The sequence below is a fragment of the Gekko japonicus genome, unplaced genomic scaffold, assembly GCF_001447785.1.
Source record: "Gekko japonicus isolate JY-2015 unplaced genomic scaffold, Gekko_japonicus_V1.1 scaffold1884, whole genome shotgun sequence".
In the NCBI taxonomy this organism is placed as follows: domain Eukaryota; kingdom Metazoa; phylum Chordata; class Lepidosauria; order Squamata; family Gekkonidae; genus Gekko; species Gekko japonicus.
The window spans coordinates 312,047-335,657 of NW_015176030.1; positions in this window are offsets into that span (position 1 = coordinate 312,047).

Sequence of the window (23,611 nt, forward strand, 5' to 3'; positions counted from 1 at the left end):
AGAATGCTCAGCTTGCATGTTGAGGGCGCCTTACCCAGAGGCCCCAGACTCCCGGAGACAGCGCCAGGCCTGGGCTTTGGAGCAGGGAGCTCTCCACATCTCTCCCATCTCTTCTTTGCACAGTCTGGTTTGGCCTTCATAGCTATTCTGGATCTCCCCAACGTGAGCCCAAATTTTACTAAGATATATTGGTAACCTCATTCAGTGTTCAGGATTTATTCTGATGATCCCGATAATCCTTGGCCTGGACTGCCAAACCTCCAAATCCCATTAGCGTTTTTGATGTTATATTAATCCCATTTTTTTTTTGATGATCCCGTGTGTATTGGTTTTTATTTTTAAACTTCCATTTTTTGCATTCTAAGCAGGGTAAAAGCAAACGAGAACCATTTCCACGCTCGCGACTTCGAGGGCACGCCGTCACCTTGCCAGTGCTTTGGGCTGCCGTTGTAGATTCCAAGTGGACCTCATTGGTTGGTAGTCTTGCAAAAAGACCACAGCATCCAATGCAAAGAGAATTAACTATATTGGCCGTAATCCCTCCACACACTGAAGAATACGGCTTTAAGTGAAATCTGAGTCTTTCTGCCAGAATCTGATAATCCAGAAATATTTATTTACTTTGTCTGTTTTTATTCCACCTTTCCTCCAAGGAGTTCACAGCGGCATAGACAGTAGTCTCCTCCTCCTCCATCTCCATTTTATCCTCACAACAACCCTGTGAGTTAGGTTGACAAAGAGTGACTGCCAAGCTTCCATGGCAAACTAGGGATTCAGACCTGGGTTTCCCAGATCCTAGTCTGACACTCCAACCCATTTGTTATGAGGGCCAGATCTGACATAAATGAGACCTTGTTGGGCCGGGCCATGTGTGCCATGAAATGTAATGACAGGTAGCAGAGATATAAATTTTATAAAGGACACAGACACAAAGGTGGGGTTTTTTACTTTAACTAAAAACATGTTTAAAACATTAGCACTTGCAATATTTTGTTTATTTAGTGTCTGATAACTGACACCTCTTGCTCTGGAGTATTGCATTAAAATGTCTGTGCTGCTGCAATCTTGAGTATGCTATTCGGGTGCATATCTGTAAGCTGCAAACCTACGATGACGCAGCAGCAGAACTGGAAGAAGAAGCAGAAGACAGCTCTACTGTGGGCCTGATAGAAGCCCCCCGGGGGCCTGATTCCGCCCCCAGGCCGCATGTTTGACACCCCTGCTCTAACCACTACACCATGCTGGTTCTCCAGCTGGCCATAGCAACAGGGTTGCCAACCTCCAGGTGAGGAGGAGGAGGAGATTGGATTTATACCCCGCCCTTCACTTGGAGTCTCAGAGCGGCTTACAAACTCCTTTCCCTTCCCCTCCCCACAATAGACACCCTGTGAGGTGGGTGGGGCTGAGAGAACTCTGACACAAACTGCTCTTTTTCAAGGACAGCTGTGCCAGAGCTTGTGACTGACCCAAGGTCACATCAGCAGGTGCAAGTGGAGGACTGGGGAATCAAACCCGGTTCTCCCAGATTAGAGTCCGCACACTTAACCACTACACCAAACTGGCTCTCTACACCACTACACCAAACTGGTGACACCTGGAGATCTCCCACTATTACAACTTACCTCCAAATGATTAAGATAAGTTCCCACAGAGAAAATAGATGCTTTAGAGGGTGGGACCTTGTGGTATTATACCCTGCTGTGGTCCCGCCCCTCCCCTCCCCAAACCCCACCTTTCCCAGGCTCCACCCCCCAAATCTCCAAATATTTCCCAACCCAGAGCTGCCAACCCTACATAGCCAGCTTGGGGGGGGGTATTTTTTGGTATTTTTCATATGTGCATGTGAATGTGTGTGTACCTGGAAGTCCTGGCAACCTCTGGTGACTGACCCCTGCTGGGAGCCTGGGGGCAGTGTTCCCTCTAAGCTGAGTTAGTGTGAGCTACCTCACAGTTTTTTAGCCTGCAGCTCACACATTTTTGTCTTCGCTCAGGATGGGATGGCTCCAGAGGAAACTAATCTATGCAGTAGCCAAATCACTCACTCACAAGATTAATGCCAGTCGCTCACAAAGTAGGATTTTTGCTCACCAGACTCCACAGCTCAGAGCGAGCATCGCCTGGGGGATATTCGGAGAGGTGGCTGAATAAAGCCTGCCCCCGCCTCCCGACTGCTGGTATTCCAAGGAGGTCTCCCATCCAAGTACTTGCCAGGGTCGGCCCTGTTAGCTTCCAAGATATGATGAGAGTGGGCTTGCCTGGGATATCCAGGTCGGGGCCCTACATAGCCCGCTTGTGTGATCTGTTGGGGTGGCTGTTACCATTCAATAAACTGATCTCTGTATTGTGCTGACATAATTAAGGTGTTATTAGAGCCGATTCGTGTGCCATTCCTTTATTGCATGATTGCAGTTTGTAGGAAGATTGTGGTTTTGATTAAATAAGCACGGCTGTGTGGATCAAAGAGCAAAGGGGTGGGGTGGGGGCCATCCTGGGCGGCGACGTGCACACATTTCTTTCCGCCTGTGATCACCTAAGAACATAAGAGAAGCCCATGTTGGATCAGGCCAATGGCCCATACTCTGTCACACAGTGGCCAAAAATACCAGGTGCCATCAGGAGGTCCATCAGTGGGGCCAGGACACTAGAAGCCCTCCCACTGTTGCCCCCCCCCCAGCACCAAGAATACAGTGCATCACTTGTCTCAGACTGAGAGTTCCTATCTATACCTTAAGAACATAAGAGAAGCCCATGTTGGATCAGGCCAATGGCCCATACTCTGTCACACAGTGGCCAAAAATACCAGGTGCCGTCAGGAGGTCCAGCAGTGAGGCTTCTGGCCAGACTGTCACATCTCAGACTCTCTCTAGCCTAGAAAGCAAGATTCTAGTGGACTACTGCCTACTTTCGATCCAGCATCTGTCTCCTTACAAGGCAAAGGAACGCTTCCTCCCACCTTCTCCCTTTGCCAAATGGGAGGAGATCAGCCGATTACGAAAAGAGCCATTAGCACCCAGTCAAAACACCTTTCTTTTTTAAAAAAAACCCACCAAGCTTTGACAAAATTGTCACACTGGATGTGTCTGAAATAAAAAAAGGAGAAAAAAAGAAACTGGCACGATTTCACACACTGAGACATTTACATCATTTTGACAGCTCCGGTTAAGCCTGTGAGAATACCTCTGGGAATTTACCTGATTTAAAATTAAGGATGCGCAAACATCTGCCACCACCCCTTGGCTTCCACCCTGCTGGCCGGCTGTGAGCAGGGAGTGGACTCTCTGGTGGGCTGTTCGGCTGCCCTTGAGGGGTTCCATGTTAGCTGGGCCACTTCTCGTGTTTAGCGTGGCACAGAGCAGTAGTTCTGGTGGGCTGTACCATGCTACATGTGAAGGGAGGCTTGATGAACAGGGTCAGACCCATCTTGGGCAGTGCCCACTCTGTTTCAGCTTAGTGGTTGATGCCTGCTCAAGTAGGGTTCTACCACTATTACGATGGATCGCCAGTTTCCCTGGAGAAAATGGCCACTTTGGAAGGTGGGCTCTGTGGCACCATACCCCACTGAGTTCCCTCCCCTACCCAAACCCCGTCCTCCCCAGGCTCCACCCCCAAAATCTCCAGGTATTTCCCAACCCAGAGCTGGCAACCCGCACGGAACCCTCTCAATTGCATTTGGTATGAACAGAGCAACTCATACATTTTCCAACTTTGATACCCACAATTGGAAGAATGGCTATTAGAGGGCATGTGCTTGCATGTACCAAAGATGGAAAATACAAATATAGTCCAATTCATACAAAATGGTGACCGGACATATTGAGAGGACTGCACACAGCATAACCTCCCAGTATGCATGGTTTGTTGTTCAGTCGCACAGTCGAGTCCGACTCTTTGCGACCCCACGGACCACATCACGCCAGGCCCTCCTGTCTTCTGTCGTGCTCCGGAGTTTGCTTAATTTCATGTTCGTTACATTGATAACACTGTCTAACCATCTCATCCTTTGCCGTCCCCGTCTTCTTTGACCTTCAGTCTTTCCCAGCATCAGGGTCTTCTCCAGTGAGTGCTCCCTTCTCATTTGGTGGCCAAAGTATTTGAGCTTCAGCTTCAGTATCTGGCCTTCCAGGGGGCAGTCAGGGTTGATTTCTTTTAGGCTTGACTGATTCGATCTTCTTGCAGTCCAAGGGACTCTCAAGAGTCTTCTCCAGCACCATAGGTGCTCCAAAATCCTAACCATTGAAAAGGGTCCAACATGACCTTAATCAGACATATCTGGTAGCTCTCTCCAGGTCAGAGGAAACCAGGTGCTTGCCATATGAACGCATGAAGCTGCCTTACACTGAATCAGACCATTGGTCCATCAAGGTCAGTATTGTCTATCTACTGAGGTCCCGTTCACACGCGGCGATTTGGGCCAGTTTGGGGGCAGATCAAAGCAGTGCGATCACACCACCACATCTGGGAAGCGTTCTGCTTCCGCACCCGAACTGGCCCAAACCCGGGAAGAACCGCCGCAAAATGAACCACCTACCTCGGTGGTTCAAGTGGACGCGGCGCTTCTTCCCGGGCGTCTGATCGCCGGCGCTCCCTTGCGCCGGCTCAACCCCGGCCCGGAGCCGAACTGCGCATGCTCCGACATGCGCAGTTCGGCCGGCCCCCGGTTAGGGCTGTGTTTTCTCCCTGGCGTTTGATTGCGCCGGGGAGAAACGGCGGCGCGGCCGGGGGATCTGTGAGATCCCGCCGCGCCGTGTCAACATTGGCGCGGCTTTTAAAAGCCGCGCCTTCTACCGCCTTTTCCCCTGCGTGTGGCAGGGGCCTGAGACTAGCAATACCTCTCCAAAGTCTCAGGCTGAGGTCTTCCCCATCATCAAAGATCTGATTCTTGCTGGAGATGCCAGGGATTGAACCTGGGACCTTCGGCATGCCAAACAGATGCTCTACCACCTGAGCCATGTCCCCACCCCCTGTCCTAAGTAAAGTTACACCCCCCCCCAAGCTCATTGACATCAAGGGGCAAAGAAGGGAATAACTTTGCTTAGGATAGCACTGTAGAAATCAGAAGCTCTGGGATACGGAGTCTGCACGCATTTTGCAAGATTCTCCAAGGCAAACAGGTGCTCTGTTCTTACGCGTTCCTCTTCTTCCCATCAGCAGTCAGCCTCCACAGCAACCCACATCACCAAAAACATCTTCTAAAAAAGACAGTAAAAATTTTAAAGGACTTAGAAACAAAACACCTGAGTACAAAAACCATTCGGCACTTAAAGGCATATTAAGACATACCAGTCTGATGGGGGGGGGGAACAAAGAAGAGAGGGGAAGTCGAAATACCAAAAAAACAATTCTAGAAAATCAAGCAAATTCCTGGAGAAACCGGACTTTAAGCAAAAAGATCAAGCAACCAGGTAGACGGCTGCGGGGGAGAGTGTACCATAACTAAGGAGCAGCTATTGAAAGAAGCTCTCTCTGGTAGCCCCCCCACCTGCCAGCACACAGAGAAGGGACTTGGCACATGATCCCAGTTCTTAAGTGGATACACATCAGAGAAGACAACCTTTAAATACAGTGGACAAATCATTTAGGGCGTCAATAACCAGCATTTTGGCTTGGACTCCCATCCCACACAAGCAGAGTTGAGCTGCGCCAACAGTGACTTTCTCACTTCCCTATTCCGGCTGCGGTTTTCTGTTTCCCCTAAAACTGTGCCGGGGTGGGTGGGGAGAACAGCGGACCACCAGCAATGGGGTACAGGGCTGCAGTGAGAAGAAGGAATCACCGAAAATTGCCCTCCCACTTTTCTGGGAACAGAAACGCCTACTCCGGGGCAGCCTACGTGATTCTGGGGTGCTGAGCAAAAGCCCAAGGTGGGGCCCTGAATCACTGGACCCGTGCCACCCCCCACATTGGGGTCACTCCAGCTTCATTTGGCTTAGACAGGGTTTTAAAGGAAACCTCTCACTCAGGAGGTCACGTGGGAAGAGGTGGGCAAAGAAAAAGGTCAGCCTATCAGTCTGGCCCCCACCTCAAATCCTTTGGCCACCGAATGAGAAGGGAGCCCTCACTGGAGAAGACCCTGATAAATCTGCCCGGGGTATAAATCCAATCTCTTCTTCTTCGGTGCTGGCGACCCTAGATGAGACAAGGAGACAGATTTATACCCTGTCCTTCACTGGGAGTCTCAGAGCATCTGACAATCTCCTTCCCTTCCTCTCCCCACAACAGACACCCTGTGAGGTAGGCGGGGCTGAGAGAGCCAGTTTGGTGTAGGGGTTAAGTGTGCGGACTCTAATCTGGGAGAACCGGGTTTGATTCCCTGCTCTTCCACACGCAGCTGCTGGTGTGACCTTGGGTCAGTCACAAGTTCTCTCAGAGCTGTTCTCTCAAGGGTAGTCCTCGAGAGAGCTCTCTCAGCCCGACCCACCTCACAGGGTGTCTGTTGTGGGGAGGGGAAGGAAAAGGAGATTGTCAGCCGCTCTGAGACTCCTTTGGGTAGTGAAGGGCGGGGTATAAACCCAATCTCATCTTCCTTTCTCACTGCAGGTCCAAGTAAGGAGTGGCCATCAAGCTGGCTACTAAAGGGGTGGAGATGCTCAACATCCACTGAACTGGCTGCCTGAGCCTGAAGGGGGTGGGGGTATGAGACCACAGGAGCCTGCCCCTCCTGGTTCTCTCCCCCTCTATGGGGGGGGGCTGCTCTGCCCCAGCCATGCCATTGTTCAGAGACCACACCTGAGCTTACTGCAAGGAGAAAGGGCACTTAGGACCCAAACCTCTGAACATAAAGGTAACAAGCAGCCTGCATTTATGGATCAAAAGACAATCCCTTTGCCTTTTAAGACCTGTGAAGCAAATCACCGTCTAGTTTTTTTTAAAAAAAAAAACCTGACTCCTGTAATTTCACGATATCATGGCACTGGCAGACTTTGTTTCCTATTCTACAGACAAAATCCTCTGTGTAAAGCCAATCCAGCTTTATTCGTGACATCTCGAAGCTCTGGCCTGATGTCTGCCTGTGTGTTTGATCTTGTATTAGGAGGAGATTTGGTGCTGAGTCAGACGGCATTTGGCTCAAGACCTGAGCTGTTCTCTGACGCGGGAGACACACGGATGGAGCCGGTTCTGTCGGAAGCATTTACTGCACACCCCCTGCACCTTACTGGGCATCCTGCTCCCCACCCAGAAGCACAGGTTGGGCCCAGACTGATAGGATGACCTTTTTCTTTGCCACCTCTTCTCATGTGACCTCCTGACTGAGGGGCTTCCTTTAAACTCCCGTCTAAGCCAAATTAAGCAAAGCCTCCTTGCAGAGTGACTATGTGCAGGGCTACTTGTGGGTTAAAGGTAAAGGTTCCCTTGCTCGAAAGCCAGTCGAATCCGACTCTAGGGGTGCGGTGCTCATCTCCGTTTCAAAGCCGAAGAGCCAGCGCTGTCCGAAGACGTTTCCGTGGTCATGTGGCCGGCATGACTAAACACCAAGGCGCACGGAACGCTGTTACCTTCCCACTGAAGTGGTACCTATTTATCTACTTGCAATTTCTTGCTTTCGAACTGCTAGGTTGGCAGGAGCTGGAACTAGAGACGGGAGCTCACTCCATCATGCGGCACCCGGGTCTCGAACTGCTGAACTACTGACCTTCCACAGCCTGCAGTTCAGCGTCTTAACCACTTGAGGGTCATACAAATCCTGTCTCTTTTATTTGTGAAGACATTTTCTCAGTTTCTGGCAGAGTACGCTCGGGTCCTCCTAGCTGCCAAAGCAGCCATGCAGTTTTCAGAAAGTGAATCCGCACCACGGTTGCGGCGGGGCATGCTTATTGTCAACTGCTCCCGCGCATCATGTTCTCCTTTCAAAGCATTAAAGAGCAACCTCAACAAAGGCAGGATGGAACCAGTGCTGTGTATTATGTGCTTAGTGGCACCACGAAAAAGTCCCAACTTGTGCATGAGACAGGGTGCCTGGGAATCTTCCAGAATTACAATTCATCTCCAGACTACAGAGATCAGTTTCCCTGGAGAAAATGGCTGCTTTGGAAGGTGGACTCTATGGTATTATACCTCACTGAGGTCCCTCCTCTCCCTGAACTCCACCCTAACCAGGATCCACTCCCAAAATCTCCAGGAATTTCCCAAGCCAGAGCGGTCAACCCTAACATGAGAGGAGGAGGAGGAGGAGGAGGAGATTGGATTCATACCCTGCCCTTCACTTGGAGTCTCCGAGCGGCTTACAATCTCCTTCCCTTCCTGTGGCTGAGAGAGCTCTTTCGAGAACTTCTCCTGAGAGAACAGCTCTGAGAGAATTGTAAGTGGCTCAAGATCACACCAGCAACTGCATGTGGAGGCGCGGAGAATCAAACACGGTTCTCCAGATTAGAGTCCAGCTCTTAACCACTACACCAAACTGGCACTCAGGGAACCAATGGTATGCAGTGCAGTGGTGCTCAGTTTGGTGTAGTGGTTAAGTGTGAGGACTCTAATCTGGGAGAAAATCACCGTGTAGTTTTTTTTAAAAAAAAAAACCTGACGCCTGTAATTTCACGATATCATGGCACTGGCAGACTTTGTTTCCTATTCTCCAGACAAAATCCTCTGTGTAAAGCCAATCCAGCTTTATTCGTGACATCTCGAAGCTCTGGCCTGATGTCTGCCTGTGTGTTTGATCTTGTATTAGGAGGAGATTTGGTGCTGAGTCAGACGGCATTTGGCTCAAGACCTGAGCTGTTCTCTGACGCGGGAGACACACGGATGGAGCCGGTTCTGTCGGAACCATTTACCACTACACCAAACTGGCACTTAGGGGAAGCAGGGAACCACTGGTATGCAGTGCAGTGGTGCTCAGTTTGGTGTAGTGGTTAAGTGTGAGGACTCTAATCTGGGAGAACCCACTGCATGTGGAGGAGCTGCTGGCATGACCTTGGGCAAGCCATAGTTCTGTCAGAGCTGTTCTCTCAAGAGCCGCTTTGTCAGAGCTCTCTCAGCCCCACCCACCTCACAGGGAGTCTGTTGTGGGGAGGGGAAGGGAAAGGAGTTTGTAAACCGCTCTGAGACTCCGAGGGAAGGGCGGGGGTATAAATCCAATCTCCTCCTCCTCACCTGGAGATTGGCAACCCTGTGGCTATGGCCAGCTGGAGAACCAGCATGGTGTAGTGGCTAGAGCAGGGGTGTCAAACATGCAGCCTGGGGGCGGAATCAGGCCCCCAGGGGGCTTCTATCAGGCTCCTCTTCTTCTTCCCCCGCCCAACATATTAGCATGGCCTTTGTTCCAATGTGCTTCCACAGCAAAGCTGCAAACCTAAGAATACTTTCCCGGGAATAAGCCTCGACTGAATAATGGGGTTTCCATATGAGAGTATTTTTGGTGAGGAAGATTCGAAAAGATATTGCCCTGCTACCTCCTCCCCAGAATTCTGAAGTAGCTCAATCCAACATTCTGCCTCTTTTTGGTATAACATGCTCAACAGCTCCAAGAAGAAGAATGTGTCACTGAACTGCAATCGATTCAGGGTGACCCCCATCCATGGGGTGTTCCAGGCAAGAAAGGAGCAGAGGCGCTTTGCTATTGCCTTCCTCTGCATAACAACCCCTCGTCTTCCATAGTGGTTTCCCATCCAGGCACTGACCCTGGCTGATCTTGCCTAGCTCCCGTGCTCTGACGAGCCAAACCCTAGACAAATAACCTCTCAGCAGTGCTCCCTCTAAGCTGAGTTCGTGTGAGCTAGCTCAGTTTTTTTAGCCTCCAGCTCACACATTTTGGTCTCAGCTCAGGAAGGACGGCTCCAGAGCAGACTAATTTATGCAGTAGCTGCGGTGCTGCGGGGGCTCAGTGATTAAGGCGCTGAACTACAGGCCAGAAGGTCGGTAGTTCAGCAGTTCAAGACCCGAGTGCCGCATGATGGAGTGAGCTCCCGTCTCTGGTCCCAGCTCCTGCCAACCTAGCAGTTCGAAAGCAAGAAATTGCAAGTGGATAAATAGGTACCACTTTGGTGGGAAGGTAACAGTGTTCCGTGCGCCTTGGTGTTTAGTCCTGCCGGCCACATGACCACGGAAACGTCTTTGGACAGCACTGGCTCTTCGGCTTGGAAACGGAGATGAGCACCGCACCCCTAGAGTCGGATTCGACTGGCTTTCAAGCAAAGGGAACCTTTTCCTTTAACCTAGCCAAATTGCTCGCTCACAACTTAAATGCCAGTAGTGGAATTTTTGTTCACAAGATGCCACAGCTTAGAGGGAACGTTGCTTCTCAGTCCAAAAGATTTCCATGCCTCTGCCTCAAACAGACCTCCAATCCCCTGCCTTTTGGACAGCTGACGTGCTTCGACTCCAGGCAGCCGCGACTTGAAAACGTATCCCCCTAATCCCTGTTATTTTACTATTTATTCATATTGGACGAAGGCGGCAAATAATGAGCCGTAGCAATAATAATAAGAACAACACCTGTCACCGAATCCAAACAGCCCTGCTTGGCCAGAGACTCTGCCCCTTCATTTTACAAGCAGGGGTCCTTCCACTGTGTACTTTCGCATGACTTTACAGCTGACATTTGCAAGCACAGGGGAAAGGTAAGTGGGGCTCAAGGCTCTCCGGCGATGCAAATTCCACAGACAGCAGAACGAAAGCCACCCTTTCCATTGTCCTTCCACTAGCGGCTCTCAAAAAAAAAAAAATGCACTTGCTTTCGAAAGGGATTCTCCTTCAGTTTGCCAGCCGGGCACTGTTCCCATGATGGTATACCGGCTACTTTCTTGGCATTCCTCTAAGCCCTTTACGATAAGGTGAGACGCTCATACCACACTGACTGAAAGCACAGCTCACAGTCACAAATATCCAGGGGTCATTTCGTAGAAAAAGAGGTGCGGGAGCTCATTAGCATAGCTCATTGCATATGACACACCCGCTGACATCACCAGAAGTGTGTCAGAAGGCAAAACCCACCACTCAGGCTCCACTGGACTGTTTTGGATTGCTAGCTATTGTGATTGGGGGGGAGGGACGTGCAGATCTGTCATCGCAGAGGAGGGAGAGCTTGTACCTGAATAAAACTTGGTCTTAAAGGTGCCACTGGACTGTTTTGGACCAGGGGGTCTGGGCTCTGCAACTTACCTGGCTGCTTCTTGCTTTGACTGAGGGCTGCTGAGAGCAGGGGTGGGGCTTGTTGCATGTGCCCGCCCCCTGGGCTCTTTACTGCCGGAGCTCCGCTCCTGTGCTTTCCTGCAGGAAATGACCCCTGCAAATATCCCCTCCCTGGAGGAAAACTGTGGCTTTGAGGCTAAGAGGTTGCATATACTCTTGTGTGCAAAACAGTCCCAAGTTCAGTCGTTCACATCATGGGTAGTAGGTATAGTGACTCTGGAGTGCCGCTCCCAACCGGAGCAGACTCCTGTCCTAGTTGAACAGATTTGATACAAGCTTCGAATGGATCGGCTCTGAGCGACTGCGCTGGGAACTGCAGCTGTATTAAGTGATGGAAATGGAAATGCAGCCATTCGCCCAGGGGCAAGCCCTTCCCTGCTTCCAAGCATGAATCCAGAAGTATGTCTGTCACCAGGGATCATTTCCTGCAGGAGAGCACAGGAGCGGAGCTCCGGCAGTAAAGAGCCCAAGGGGCGGGCACATGCAACAAGCCCCGCCCCCTGCTCCCAGCAGCCCTCGGTCAGAGCAAGAAGCAGCCAGGTAAGTCGCAGAGCTCCCCCCGCCCCCCCGTCCAAAACAGTCCAGTGGCACCTTTAAGACCAAGTTTTATTCAGGTACAAGCTCTCCCTCCTCTGCAAGGACAGATCCAGCAATCCAAAACAGTCCAGTGGAGCCTGAGTGGTGGGTGTTGCCTTCTGACACACTTCTGGTGATGTCAGCACACTTCCGGTGATGTCAGGGGGTGTGGCATACGCAAATAAGTTATGCTAATGAGCTCCCACACCTCTTTTTCTACGAAATGACCCCTGTCTGTCACCATACATGACCAGGGTTGCTATTTTGGTTCCACAGAATTGTCTTGCTGGATCAAGCCCTCTACTCCGATGCTCTATTCCCAACAATATATATTCTTTGGAGGTTTTCAAACAGAGGCTAGACGGCCATCGGACAGCAATGCTGATTCTGTGAACTGAGGCAGATCACGAGGGGGAGGGCAGGAAGGGTTGCCTCAGTGCTTAGTTCTTGTGGACCTTTCATACATCCCCAGGGAAATGCTGATCGCCACTTTGGGATCAGGCAGCAATTTTTCTCCAGGCCAGTTTGGCTGGAGATCCCGGAGGTTTTTTGTCACTTCTTGCTGTGGAACAGGGGTCACTGAGGGTATGGGGGGGAGGTATTTGTGAATTCCCTGCATTGTGCATGGGGGTTGGGCTAGATGATCCTGGAGGTCCCTTCCAAATCTATGATTTTGTGATTCTCAGATGATTCCGACCGTTAGTCCAAATCTAACATGACCAGGGCTGATATTTTGGTTCCACAGAACAGCCTTGCTGGATCAGACCCTCTGTTCCAATGCTCTGTTCCCAACAATATATATGGACAAAATATCAGAAGTTATATCCTTGGCAGAGAATCCAGAGTTTCATTCAGATTTTTTGAAACGCTGGTTTCCCTTTCTTGAATATATGAAAAGACATAGTAAGCTGAAAAAGGCACTTCCAACTACTTTGAAGGTTGAATTTTGAATAGCTGTTAGGTTTTATTCAGGGGTAATTTCGTAGAAAAAGAGGTGTGGGAGCTCATTAGCATAACTCATTAGCATAACGTATTTGCATATGCCACACACCCTAACATCACCGGAAGTGTGTCAGAAGGCAACACCCACCGCTCAGGCTCCACTGGACTGTTTCGGATTGCTAGCTATTGGGGGGTGGGGATGTGCAGATCTGTCCTCGCAGAGGAGGGAGAGCTTGTACCTGAATAAAACTTGGTCTTAAAGGTGCCACTGGACTGTTTTGGACCAGGAAGGCTGGGGGGGGGGCTCTGCAACTTACCTGGCTGCTTCTTGCTCTGACTGAGGGCTGCTGGGATCAGGGGGTGGGGCTTGTTGCATGTGCCCGCCCCCTGGGCTCTTTACTGCCGGAGCTCCGCTCCTGTGTGCTCCTGCAGGAAATGACCCCCGGTTTTATTGCTGTTGTGTTTTTTGTGTTTTTAATTATGTTTTTATTGTAGTGGTTTCCTAATAGTATGTGCTACTGTAAATCGTTGCTATATTATATAATCAAAAGTTATTTATTTAAAAAATAAAGATAATTCCTCATGAGGCAAACCTTCAGTCTAAATCTAGTATGACCACGGTTGATACTGTGGTTCCACAGAACTTCCTTGCTGGACTAAACCCTCTACTCCAATGCTCTGCTCCCAACAATATATAGAAAGACAATTCCTCATGAGTCAGATTATTGGTCCAAATCTAGCCCTCTGACTGGCAGCAGCTCTCCAAGGTCTCAGAGAAAAGTTCCTTCTCCAGAACCTGCTGTCTGAGATCTTCTGTAACTGGAGATACCAAGGACTGGACCTTGGAGCACATACTCCACTACAGAGGTCCGTCCATAAACTTCATACAAAGCTGCCTTAGACCAAGATACACCACTGGCCCATCCAGCCCTGTATTGCCTACTCTGATTGGCTTCTCCAGGTATCTGAGATACTTTAATGGGAATCCCCAAAAAATAAACCTGAAGCTTGCAGCCCCGAACCATATGCTCTGCTATTGAGTCACAATTCCTCAGCAGCCTACCAAACACCTCATGAACTTCACAACCTGATCCAGTCATCGCCAGCCATTTCTCCCAGCTAACGGTACCCAGATATGTTGCCTGTCCTCCATCTATTTACCTTTGTTAAAGCCCTCTAAGTGGACAGGAGCCACCACATCTTGTGGCAGCCAGCAACAGAGAGATGGGAAAGAGGAAGCAGATTATTTAAAATGGTGCTCCTTGGTGGTCTTCCCATCCAAGTGCTAACCAGGGCTGACCCTGCTAAGATTCTGAGACCTACCAAGATAAGGCTAACCTGGGCTATACAGGTCAGGGCAAAATGCAATTGTTGGGATTCTGAGATTCAAGATCGATGGTCATTTTGCAAACACAAGAGCCACATTAGTAAAAGAAAAATATCTTTACTACAAAACAAAATAAAGCATGGGTAGGGTACTTTGGATTAAAAAAATAAAATGAAAAGGTTACATGCTTACAGTCAGTACTACTTGCTAACAGCTACATCTTTCCTATCTGTGTGTCGACTTCAAGAGGGGAGCTTCCTGTCTGTTTCACACAAAGAGCCATAAACCTTGTGAATACATTAATGCTAGATCAAAGCATTTCCACAAACAAGTTGTTAGTTGACCAATACAAAGGTTACAGATCACTTCATTAGAGTAAACAACTCCCACAAACTTTCCCGCTGTAGAATACATTATGTAACGTAGCATCCTGTTTCCTAACAAACAACATTTAACTCTGTAATGACTGAAGTGTAAGCAACTTGAAACTCCAACAGCAATGAAGAAATACCAAATGAAAAACTCAAACAGGAGCCACTCGCGATCAGGACAGAAGCTTCCCAAAGGGACTAGCAGCACAGAGGAGATGAAGCAACTCAAATGTGTGTGCTTTTTGAGCAGGTGAGCTGGAATGATGAGGGAGGCGGGCGGGTGGGTCCAGTATCTATTACGCGCCCCCCTTTTCCACCCAAAAACAAGTTTCCCACACCGAAGACTCAAGCCAAAGTTATACAGGGCCAGATGGAATCTGACGGGTCTCTCCCCTGCTGTATAGTAGCAGCTGCAGTACCGCCCTTTGGCCACTGCCGGTGGTGGAGCCTCTGTGCAGTAGAGATCCGACGAACATCATCTCCCTTCTCTGGCAAGCTGGTTCAGAGTCAGGCATTTGAGTTTAGCTATTTAAGAGCCCCGCACCTTCTGCTGGGTGGCATTCCACAGCTCCCCTTCTCTAGACAAGCTGTTTTTATCTTACGCATTTAAATTTTGCCCAGCTTTAAAGTTTGAAAAAGAACCACACAGCTTTAAAAAGGAAACCCTACCGAACGGCGAGCCATCGGCCGATCTCCCTTTGTGACAGACTATAAATGTTTTCCCCAAAAAAGATATTTTTTTTGGCACGGAGGACCACGCGTATTGCAAAACAAAATGTGTTGTTCCAAAGATGTTTTTATAACCCAAGTAATTTGTCTCTCACAATTTATGGCTAGGAACAGGCGCCGTCCCCCACTGCTGAGCACGGCAGATTGCGGCGACTGAGAAAACGCCGCGGAGTCCTTGCCAAAAATGTGCCAGTCAGACGCAGTCTACGGGAAGTTCTCCTGCACAAGCTCCATCAAAGTGAAGGAGAGCTGAGCAAAGTTCCCATCTATTTCCAGGAGGAAGGCACGGGATTCTGCCTGATGATTTGCAGCCACGCTCTTGCATTGATCAGCACTACTGCCAGGAACCACCAATACTTAAAATGCGGACAGTGGAAGGGTCGAACCAGATGGTACATCGCCCCTAGGGAAAACCTGCTGCCATTTTGAACTTCCCAGTGAGAACCCCTTTTATAAGCATTGTGGGGGGCTGATGTGGCTTTGGGAGTGCTGCAGTGTGGAAGGAGGGGGGGCCTTACCTTGAGCCCTGCCCCCGGAGCTGTTTCATCTGGGGGAAACAGAACAGGAGGGAAGGCAGGAGGCCCTCCACCCATTGTTATGGTAGTTCCCAAGCCAAAATGGTGCTCTTAAAAGGAGTTCCCATTGAGAATTAAAAAGGTAAAGGTAAAGTTTCCCTTGCTCGAAAGCCAGTCGAGTCCGACTCTAGGGAGCGGTGGCGCAGGCAGTAGAATGCCTGCTTAACGAGCAGCCATTGCGGCTGTTCGAATACCACCGTGGCCGGAGTGAGCTCCCGGCCTTTCTCCCAGCTCCCGCCAACCCAGCGGGTCGAAAGCTAATTAACATCAAAAAAATGCGAGTAGACGAATGGGTACCTACCCTTAGATGGGTAGGGGGCACCCACCTCTGTACAAGGAGGCATGGTGAAAAATGCGGATGGTGTGGAGAAGCGGATGGCGGCGGACGACGGCGAGGACATCGGTGGCGGTAGCGGCGGCGCTGGTGGAGTGAGGAGGAGCAGAGCGATCCCTGGTGGCTAGAGGGAGCACCGAGCGACAGCGGCTGCAGCAGCAGAAACCGGGGGCGCACGGCGATGACGCGGACACGGCGGTGCCTGATGGACAAAGCCGGCCAGCATGAAAGCCGTGCACCTGCGTGGTACTGCTGGAAATGCCGTGAGCCAGGAGAGGACGCCGCACCGCTCCAGGCTTAGGAGCCGTGGAGGAACAGGCGCCGAAGCCAAGCCAAGGATGCAGGAGAAAGCAATTTCCACCGAGGGTGCTGGTAGGCAGTCCCACCCCTATCACTAATGTGGCCCAAGATAGGAAATTAGTTCCTAGAACGACCAAAATGTGAACCACCCAGAGACCCCTTCGGGGATTAGGGCGGTATATCAAGTGTAAAGTAAATAAATAAATAGGGTTGCGGCGCTCATCTCTGTTTCAAAGCCGAAGAGCCAGCGCTGTCCGAAGACGTTTCCGTGGTCATGTAGCCGGCAGGACTAAACACCAAGGCGCACGGAACGCTGTTACCTTCCCACCGAAGTGGTCCCTATTTATCTACTTGCAATTTCTTGCTTTCTAACTGCTAGGTTGGCAGGAGCTGGAACTAGAGACGGGAGCTCACTCCGTCATGCGGCACACTCGGGTCTCGAACCGCTGAACTACCGACCTTCCACAGCCTGCAGTTCAGCGTCTTAACCACTTGAGCCACCGCAGCTCCCATTGAGAATTACCTGCTACAAAATGGTGACTTGGGGATGACATAACATATGGGAAGAATCCTGGAATCATAGAGTTGGAAGGGACCTCCAGGACCATCTGGTCCAACCCCCTACACAATGCAGGAAATTCACAAATAACTTTCCCCCCCCCCAACCCCGGTGACCCCTGTTCCATGCCCAGAAGATGGCAATCAGCATTTCTCTGGGCATGTAAGAAAGGGCCACAAGAACTAAGCACTGAGGCAACCCTCTCTACGTTCTCTCTCATGATCTGCCGAAGTTCACAGAATCCGCATTGCTGTCAGATGGCCATCTAGCCTCTGTTTGAACACCTCCAAAGAAGGAGAGCCCACCACCTCCCGAGGAAGCCTGTGCCACTGAGGAACTTATTATTGGAATTAGATAAGCATATGGAGCAGAGGTCCATCAGTGGCTATTAGCCACAAGGTATAGCTAGGGGCTCTGGGGCAAGTGATGCTCTGTTCTTGGTGCTTGGGGGGGGGGGGTCAACAGTGGGAGGGCTTCTAATGTCCTGGCCCCACTGCTGGACCTCCTGATGGCATTGGTATTTCTGGCCACTGTGTGACACAGAGTGTTGGACTGGATGGGCCTTTGGCCTGATCCAACATTGGCGTCTCTGATGTTCTGATGTTCTCTGAACTGCTGCAACTGTCAGGAAGTTCTTCCAAATGTTTAGCCAGAAACTCTTCTGATTTAATTTCAACCCATTGGGTTTTGTCTGACCTTCTGGGGCAACAGAGAACAACTCCGTACCATCCTCTATATTATGACTATTTTTTTCTCTCCCTCACATTTTATGCTTACTTTGTATGTTGATCTTTGTTGTTGTTGTTCAGTCGCACAGTCGAGTCCGACTCTTCGCGACCCCATGGACCAGATCACGCCAGGCCTTCCGGTTTTCTGCTGTCCTCTGAAGTTTGCTCAATTTCATGTTCGTTGCATCTATGACACTGTCTAACCATCTCATCCTTTGCCGGCCCCGTCTTCTTTGACCTTCAATCTTTCCCAGCATCAGGGTCTTCTCCAGAGAGTGCTCCCTTCTCATTTGGTGGCCAAATGTTGGTCTTAAGACCGTAATAATAATAAACTAAGCATCCTCTATAAGACAGCCCTTAAAGTACTTTAAGATGGTTATCGTATCACCTCTCAGTAGTCTCCTCCCCAGGCTAAACATACCGAGATCCTTCAACCTTTCCTCAAAGGACTTGGTCCCCAGACCCCTCACCATCTTCGTTGCCCTCCTCTGGACACGTTCCAGCTTGTCTATATCCTTCTAAAATTGTGGTGCCCAAAACTGAACACAATACTTTAGGTGAGGTCTAACCAGAGCACAGGAGAAGACCAAGTTTTTATATCCCACTGTTCTCTACCTGAAGGAGTCTCAAAGTGGCTTACAATCGCCTTCCCTTCCTCTCTCCACAACAGGCACCTTGTGAGCCAGGTGGGGCAGAGAGAGTTCTGAGAGAACTGGAACTGGCCCAAGGTCACCCAGCAGGCTTTATGTGGAAGAGGGGGGAATCAAACCCGATTCTCCAGCTTAGAGTCCACCACTCTTAACCACTATACCACACTGGCTCCCTTTGGACATACCTCATTAGTAAAAGGACTATCATAAGTCCAGACTCTGGATTTCAGGCTCTCAGGACCAGAAGTAAGACATGCCATAGTAGGGGAAGGCATACAACAGTTCATACAACTATTTATTTAAAATATTTCAAACCCAGGGCTATTTTTGGGCAGGAACGCACAGGAACAGAGGTCCGGCTGGCTCCTGAGTTGGCCACGCCCAGCAGGAACTCATTAGCATAATAGGCCACACCTAACAGCAGAAACTCATTAGGATTGGCTACATTAGGGGTGTGTGGCCTAACATGCAAATAAGTTTCTGCTACAAAAAAAGCCCAGGGTTTTGACAACAAAGTAAACAGAATAAAAAGCAAAAGGTGGGTGTGACTGGATGACCACACTTCTGGTAACATGGAGGTGTGTGGCCTAATATGCCAATGAGCTGTGCTAACAGGGGTGTGGCCTAATATGCTAATGAGTGTCTGCTGTTGGGTGTGGCCTATTATGCTAATGAGTTCCTGCTGGGCTTTTTCTACAAACAAAGCCCTGTTCAAACCACCACCCCATCTCCTTAAACTCAAGGTGGTTGCAAAGCAACAAAAACGTCACAAGGACACCAAACAAGTTCAAAAGGCAGCCGGGTCTGCCAAAACAGTTTGCCCTCCACCAAATGCCCTCTAAACTAAAACCACCATAGATGCATTCCAGAATGCGGCAGGTGAAGATGACCTCCGCACCCATTCTGGTAAATGGTTCCCGAGGACAGGACCTGCCACCGAAAAAGCCTGCAACCTAACTGTTGCAGTGCAGACAACCTGAAGAAAAGGCGTCGCAAGTTGTTGTTCAGCAGTAAGGGGTGAGGGGACGTGGGACCCAGCTGAAGAAGCCTTATGGGACAGCTTAAGAGGTGTAGGATGCGGTCAAGGGATCTGACAGTTCAAGGTTCTTGCCTTTTCCAACACTCGGGGCCTCCAACATCGGGAGCCATATTCCTCTGCCTCTCTGCTGACCCACAGAAACCACTTCCCAGAAAAGGTATCTGGTGACGCGAATCATCTTCTGGGATTCAAATTCCACAGATGTGTTTACAGACCACGCACACACCTCCGTTTGGAATTATGCAAGGCGTCCAACTTGTCATTCATTCTGTGACAGCTTGGGAAAGTCAGAAGTATCGCTTCACACCTCTTCAAGTGGTAGGAAGTTTCACAGCAGACTGCCTTTCGCGTGGCCAGATTCCTCGTGGGGAAAGCGCAGCAGAGACTTCTGGTGTTTCTGCAAATACAGACTTTCAGCCTGGGTTACCTCGTTGCAGGCAGATCCGGAGACGTAACAGGGCTAACCTTCACAGCAACCTCCATCCCATCAAAAGCAAACAGCACCACACCCTCTCTGTCCTCGATCCCTTCTTTGAGCCCGCTCCAAAACTTCTCTCTCCTTGGCTGGCTGCCTTGCAGCTTCAAGGTGCTTCGCATCAAGTGGCCAACTCTGGGTTGGGAGATTCCTGGATATTTGGGGGAGTGGGGCCTGGAGAGGGTGAGGTTTGGGGAGGGGAGGATCCTCCGTGAGTTACAATGCTACAGAGTCCACCCAATTTCTCCAGGGGAACTGATCGCTGTCACCTGGAGACCAGCTGTAATTCTGGGAGAACTCCAGGCCCCACCTGAAGATTGGCAACCCTAGCTTCACACCAGCATCCAACCAAACAGAAGAGAAGAGAGAAGAGAAGACTGGATTTATATTCCGCCCTTTACTACCTGAAGGAGTCTCAGAGTGGCTTACAATCTCCTTTCCCTTCCCCTCCCCACAACAGACACCCTGTGAGGTAGGTGGGGCTGAGAGAGCTCTCTTGGGAACTGCCCTTGAGAGAACAGCTCAGAAAGGATTTATGACTGACCTAAGGTCACATGAGCAGCTGCATGTGCAGGCGTGGGGAATCAAACCCAGTTCTCCCAGATCAGAGTCTGTGCTCTTAACCACTACACCAAACTGGCTCTGGTAGGCACAAGTCACCAATTCTCACTGCAGAAACAGCCTCTAGGCACGAGCCCGGTTTGGAAGCCTCTTTTAGCTTTGAACTAACACAAGGCTAAAGAAAAGGGCATCTAACTGAAGGCCATAAACAATACATGGCAAATTCCACCCACCCAAGCCCCATTAACTACAATCCCCATAATGCACCTGGGGGAAACATCAAGGGATAAAGAGGAAGGTGGGCTCTAGCCACAGCCTGCAGCTGCTCCCCCCCCCCATTCACCCAGGGTGGCTGGGACCCTGGACCTTCACCACCAAGCCCTGCAACAACCTGGGGGCGGGCGCATATTGGAGAATGGCCAGGAACAGCGTGATGCAGCATCCTTCAGAAATCTTTCCAGCAGCTTACGTACCACGACTATGAGTAAGGTTTGAAAGACAGCAGAAATTTTGCTGGCAGCGGCTGCCCCCACCTTCCTCCCACCCCTCCTGCCTCCACCTGGGAGCCGGAGCAGCCGTCTGTCTTGTTACTCCCCCAAGCATCTTGGCAAAAGTACAGCAAACCACCAGGGTTGCCAGCCTCCAGGTGGGACCTGGGGATCTCAAGGAAGAGACAACTGCCTCTGTTGGCTTCCTGACAGAGTCTACCCTGAATGGGGAGATGATGTTCCCAAGACATAGAGCATTCATGATGAGGAGGACCTCTAAGACCATTGAGTCCAGAGTAAAAAATTACCTAACTGCATTATTGGTTTGCTGCCCCACCCCAAAGCATTCATAAGAACATAAGATAAGCCATGCTGGATCAGGCCAATGGCCCATCCACTCCAACACTCTGTGTCACCAAGTGGCCAAAACCCCAGTGTCATCAGGAAGTCCACCAGTGGGGTCAGATCTCCAGAAGCCCTCCCACTGTGGGACCCCAAGAACCGAGAATTCAGAGCGTCACTGCCCCTGACATAAGAACATAAGAGAAGCCATGTTGGATCAGGCCAATGGCCCATCCAGTCCAACACTCTGTGGGAGTCAGATCTCCAGAAGCCCTCCCACTGTGGGACCCCAAGCACCAAGAATTCAGAGCGTCACTGCCCCAGACATAAGAGAAGCCATGCTGGATCAAGCCAATGGCCCATCCAGTCCAACACTCTGTGTCACCAAGTAGCCAAAACCCAAGTGTCATCAGGAAGTCCACCAGTGGAGTTAGATCTCCAGAAGCCCTCCCACTGTGGGACCCCAAGCACCAAGTATACACAGCATCACTGCCCCAGACATAAGAACATAAGAGAAGCCATGCGGGATCAGGCCAATGGCCCATCCAGTCCAACACTCTGTGTCACACAGTGGCCAAAACCCAAGTGTCATCAGGAAGTCCACCAGTGGGGGCCAGATCTCCAGAGGCCCTCCCACTGTGGGACCCCAAGCACCAAGAGGGAAGGCTTCTAATGTCCTGGCCCCACTGGTGGACCTCCTGATGGCACTGGTATTTCTGGCCACTGTGTGATACAGAGTATTGGACTGGATGGGCCTTTGGCCTGATCCAACATTGGCATCTCTTATGTTCTTATGTTCTTAATTCAGAGCGTCACTGCCCCAGACATAAGAACATAAGAGAAGCCAATGTTGGATCAGGCCAGTGGCCCCTCCAGTCCAACACTCTGTGTCACACAGTGGCCAAAACCCAAGTGTCATCAGGAAGTCCACCAGCGGGGGCCAGATCTCCAGAAGCCCTCCCACTGTGGGACCCCAAGCACCAAGTATACACAGCATCACTGCCCCAGACAGAGTGTTCCATCTATACCTTGTGGCTAATAGCCACTGGTGGACCTCTGTTCAGGTGAGTGAATAGCAGCAAGGAGCAGCCTTTGGGCTACCTGTCTTCTGACCAGCTGGCAAACGAAGGAGAGGAAAAACAGCCAGGCACAGCCCCCAAATCCACAGGCATTTCTCAAGCAGAAGATGGCAACCCTAAAGCCACACACACACACACACACACACACACACACACACACACTGAGAGAAACAAGCTGCAGTCACTGCAACGGCACAGTGATGGGCCCTCACAAGGTTATGGGGCAACCATCAGCTGCCCAGAAACGCCTACTGCTGATGCCGGCCGTTCTAGAAATGACCTGAGCCTCGGACCTCTCTAAGTCGCTGCCCGTCAGCGTAAAGAGAACAGGACACGACACAAGCCATCGGTCTGATTTCCTTTCAGGCAGCTCCTTCTACTATTAAAAACAGATGAAATCCAAGATCTTATTGCAAATCCAGCGAGAGGGAGGCAAGGAGAGAATAATCACTTCTCAGCTGACAGATGGCGCAAATTTGGATTCCCTCGCTCCAGGGAGAAGTTGGGGATCCGGGGGCCTTGATGCATCGCATGGTCTCCATGGTTTATTTTGGGGGCTTAGGCATGGAACTGTTTCCTGGAAAAGGGGGGGGAAACTCTGCTAAGCAAAACGACTCTCCTGCCCGAGCCCTGCTTCAGTCAAATAAAATAGGGTTGCCAGGCTGAGGCTTGAAACCTCCCCCTCCTCCGGGAGCATTTGGAGGGTGGGGACGGGCATGCTAGCATCGTGCCAGCTCCCGATGGCACTTCCAGCAAATACCAGAATTTGTGCCATGAGACTGGGGGGAGGGGTGCTCTAAAATTTGCAAAAACTCTATGGATGAACCATACATTTCTTGGCAAATCCTAGAGCAGAGGTGTCGGACTCATTTGTTGCAAGGATCTGACATCAGTGTCACTTTGTTGGGCTAGGCTACGTGTGCCATAAAACGTAATGCCACGTACTGGAGATAGGAACTGTATAAAGGACAGCAGCTGGTAAGCTCTGAGTCGGTGCGTCCTCACTGCAAGGCCCCCTGGGGGTGGGAGGGGAGTGCAGAGGAAAACCCACAGAGGTGGACCAGAGAGGCAGCAGTGCAATGCTGGCCAGGTGCTCCCACAATGCTTGACTGCTGCAGGCAAGGTTGTTCTGCTGTGCTGAAGCCATAATGGAATGGCTCTGCCCACTCCCTCCCAGCACTCCCTCCCTTGCATCAGTTGCTCGCGGGCTGCATAAGAGCCCTGGACGGGCCGGATCCGGCCCCCAGGCCTTCTGTTTGACACCCCTGTCCTAGAGCAATCCCCTGTGTCATGACATCACTTCTGGCTTTTGCCACAAGTGGCATTGTGTGCCTGTGTGTGGTGCCAGTGCCCCCCCCTCCATTTTGCTACCATTTTTCTCTTGAAACCCTTTCAGGTGCCAGCGAGGAACC